The sequence below is a fragment of the Mandrillus leucophaeus genome, unplaced genomic scaffold (assembly GCF_000951045.1).
Source record: "Mandrillus leucophaeus isolate KB7577 unplaced genomic scaffold, Mleu.le_1.0 Scaffold132, whole genome shotgun sequence".
Lineage (NCBI taxonomy): Eukaryota > Metazoa > Chordata > Mammalia > Primates > Cercopithecidae > Mandrillus > Mandrillus leucophaeus.
Window position 1 is genome coordinate 259,946 of NW_012101277.1, and position 4,218 is coordinate 264,163.

At 39.7% G+C, this 4,218-nt stretch overlaps 1 protein-coding gene across 1 annotated transcript in view; it reads left to right on the top strand.

Moving 5' to 3' along the window:
• GNS (glucosamine (N-acetyl)-6-sulfatase) overlaps positions 1 to 4,218 on the top strand; it is a 50,472-nt gene that overhangs the window by 16,637 nt on the left and 29,617 nt on the right. The window lies entirely within an intron of this gene.

Here is a 4,218-nt window from a genome sequence, read left to right on the forward strand (position 1 = left end):
TTGCAGTGAGCCGAGTTTGTGCCACTGCACTCCAGCCTGGGCAACAGAGTGAGACTCCGTCTCAGAACAACAACAACAACAAAATACAGGCATGGTGGTGCCTGTCTGTGGTCCCATCTACTTTGGTAAGCTGGGGTGGGAGGATTGCTTAACCCTGAGGTGGCGGAGGTTGCAGTGAGCTGAGATCGCACCACTGTACTCCATCCTGAGTGACAGAGTAAGACTGTCTCAAAAAAAAGAAATTGCTCTACCAGATGCCAAAATGTAATATTAAGATAAACTGTGTACTGGCTATAAAATTGATCAGAAAGCAAAAAGGGAAAGAGTTAAGAGTTGCCAATTTAAACTTAAGAAGTCAAACATCTAATAAAATTAAAAGGCAAAAGTAAAAATGGGAAGTATTTGTATCATGACTGAATTCTTCCTTAACTTAAATCTTATGTAACAAGAGGCCAACAGCCCTAGAGGAAAAAAATGAGCAAAGCATATGAACACACAAACAGTTGGTCGGTACCTGTGGAGAATGTTCATCCTCACTGTTATTTTAAAATGCCAAATCGAATTTGAAAGGCAAAAAGGCTTGCTAGTATTAAAAGGATAATACCCAATTTTGGCATGAGTCTGTGCTCAAATGCTCATTCCTTCTCTGCTGGTCCAAGTGTAAGCTAGTATTACCTTTCTGTGAAGTGGCTGGGTGATGTGTACCAATATGTTTGGGTAGAATGGGGAAAGTCTGTTGCTGACAGTAGCTAATAGAAATATAATTACAGTAGGGAAAAAAGTCTGTGTCCAGTGTTTAAAGTGATATAGGAAATGTGTAAAGCTGCAGATCAGCCTGCAAATGAACCACTGTGTGTCAATTAGATCCTGGTAGTATTCTATCTTTGGTTAAGACCCGTCTCTCACCATGCTGTGCTCCTCGTGTATAAATATTATTTCTGGCTGGGTGCAGTGGCTCACACCTGTAATCCCAGCACTTTGGGAGGCCAGGGTGGAGGGATCACTTGAATCCAGGAGTTTTAGATGAGCCTGGACAACATAGGAAGAATGTTATCTCTACAAATAAAAAAATGAAAAAAAAAAGCCAGGAGTGGTGGCAAGCGCCTGTACTCCAGGCTGTTTGGGAGGATCACTTGCACCAGGAAGTCGAGGCTGCAGTGAGCTGTGCTTGTGCCACTGCACTCCAGCCTGGGTGACAGAGTGAGACCTTGCCTCAAAAAAAAAAAAAACAAAAAACCTCTATAGCGGATGAGAATAGAATTACTATTATCCTGCAGAAAGAAGCCACTTGAAAAAGAAATCTGTATTCTCAGTTTGTTTTATCTGCTTTGATGTCTCCACTATGTGACTTAAAGCAGCCCTGAAGTATGTCATGTGTAGAAAAAAATACATATATTCCATGAGAAACGACATATTTGAAGTTAGAGTATTAAGGAGCTTTTCTTTACCCTCTTTAGCAATGATGAGAAGTTCATCTTTCTTGTGTGACTTTGTCCTTTTTGCTTCCTTTCCTTTGTAGTATGTGCCAAGTGCTCTCTGCTGCCCCAGCAGAGCCAGTATCCTGACAGGAAAGTACCCACATAATCATCATGTTGTGAACAACACTCTAGAGGGGAACTGCAGTAGCAAGTCCTGGCAGAAGATCCAAGAACCAAATACTTTCCCAGCAATTCTCAGATCAATGTGTGGTTATCAGACCTTTTTTGCAGGGAAATACTTAAATGAGGTATGTTGAATGATCTCTTTCTTTTTTTATAATGACTTTTAAAATGTGAATATAATTCATGTTAATTTTATTATTAGTATCAATTAATGTTAAAGGATTTCTTGGTGTACGCTGTTTTCTGTGAATCTGCCTGTTAAGCAAGAACAAGTACCCACATCATGTAAATATGTTCATATAAGTACACATGTACATATTTACATGATTTGGGTAAGTACAGTGTATTTATATGATGTGGGTACTTGTTCTTCCTTTCAGTAGTCCCAGGAGCATGTATTTAAAAATTGTCCTAAGAGTGCTGCTGTCTGATGCGTCATCCCTTTTTCCTCAGGAATTCTGTTTGTCATGTGGCTGTCATGGTATCTTTGTTTCCATTCCCTGTTACCAGTACCTAACTGAAGACATTTTTTCATCTTAGAATCTTTCCTCAGATTTTTAGAATCTTTTCTGAATTATAACAACTTAATGCTTAACTCATTTTGTAATGTGAAAAGTGGCAACAAAATGTGGAGAGATTAGTGATGAAGTACCCAGAGTCAGGGTCCTGCAGGTCATTAAAGTATATGGCCAGCAGCTGGTACACCAGCCTTGTAGACCTAGATGGAGGGATACGCCCAGTGACCTGTCGAGGCTAGATTCCATGTGCCCACATTCACACATTGGCCTTAGCTGTTACCCAGAGTCCAAGCTTAAAGGAAATAGTTTGTTTCAGAATGTTTGGGGTTAGCTCTTACAGTTAAACTAGGGGTTCAAGACAAAGAGAAAATGTACTTATACTCTTTATCTGTAGTTGCTAGAGATCTTAATACCTGATCTGGATTTTCTGTTAATTCTCCCCTCCCCCCAATAATTGGGGGAATCTGCAACCTTGTGAGTCTGCAGGAAGATGACTCAGTTTGAAAAGGATCATGAGAACTAGGAACTGTGGATACTGGATCATTTGGTTGGGGCTATGGGTCATAAAGACAGCTTACACTGCTTTGCATGTTGAAGGACATCTGATGTGTATATAAAATTAAGAGCCCGTTAAAGTAGAAAGATTTTGTTTTCAGGGATTAAATTCTGCCTTAAGTGGATGGCATTAAACCTTGTAAGGATAAAGGGGGATAATTCTGTGGTTTCTTTATTTTATTCATCTCATCAGATAAATCAAGTTCGAAAAGTGGGTTTCATCTGCAGGGCAACTGAAATACAGATTATCCCTTATCCAAAATGCTTAGGATCAGAAGTATTTTGCGTTTCAGATTTTTTGGATTTTGAAATATATGCATGATATTGAACAGTCCAAATCTGAAACAGTCCAAATCTGAAAATGTGAAGTGCTCCAGTGAACATTTCCTTTGAGTGTCATGTTGGCACTCAAAAAGTTTTAGATTTTCAGATTTGGGATGTTCAATGTATAATAAGTCGATAGCTCATAGTCTGATTATTTGAACTACTTAGGGTCAATTGGACTATTCAGTCTATGGTATCAGCAGGTCAGCATTCACCCCATGAATAGGCTGCGTGGGATAGGCTGTGTGGACTTTTTCTGTAGTGGGTGAGATAGTAAACATTTCAGGCCTTGCAGGTCATATGTCTCTGTTGCTACTATTCAGCTCTGCCACTGTAGCGTGAAAGCAGCCACAGACACTACACTATGTACAGGAATGTGGCTGTCTTCCAATAAAACTCTTTATCATTATTAAAATTTGAATTTATATAATTGTCACATTTCACAAAATATTCTTATTTTGATTAACTTTTATATTTGAAAATTGTTAAAACAAATTCTTAGCTTGCTGTTCATACAGAAGTCATCAGGCCAGATTTGGCTCACTGGCTGTAGTTTGCCAACTCCGGCTTTAGAAGTTCCTAGGATTATTAGAGTTTATTTTTGACTAGTGTCTGTTTCAGGCACTGGTCTAAAAAGATTCTAAAATTTCCTGTTTCTTTCTGGTCTGGTCATATCTAAGGACTTGTAACTGTCCCTACTTGTCTTGCTTTTCAGTACGGAGCCCCAGATGCAGGTGGACTAGAACACGTTCCTCTGGGTTGGAGTTACTGGTATGCCTTGGTGAGTGATTACTGAAGTCAGTGACAATTATATGCAGCCCTACAGATGCAGAATGTGTTTAATTTAGCTCTGATATTGACATAACTTTATTTGCTATTACAATTAGTCATTTTAAAACCTTAAAATTTATTGACTTGTGGCCACATGTAGTGGCTCATGCCTAGAATCCCAACACTTTGGGAGGCAGAGACAGGAGGATCTCTTGAGTTCAGGAGTTCGAGACCAGCCTGGGCAAAATGGCGAGACCCCATCTCAACAAAAAATTTTAAAATTAGCTGGGTGTGGTGGCAGGTGCCTGTAGTCCTAGCTGCTCGGGAAGCTGAGGCAAGATGATCACATGAGCCCAGGAATTTGAGGCCGCAGTGAGCTATGATTGTGCCACTGCATTCCAGTCTGGGCATCAGAGAGACCCAGTCTCGTATTTTTTTAAAAAAAAAAA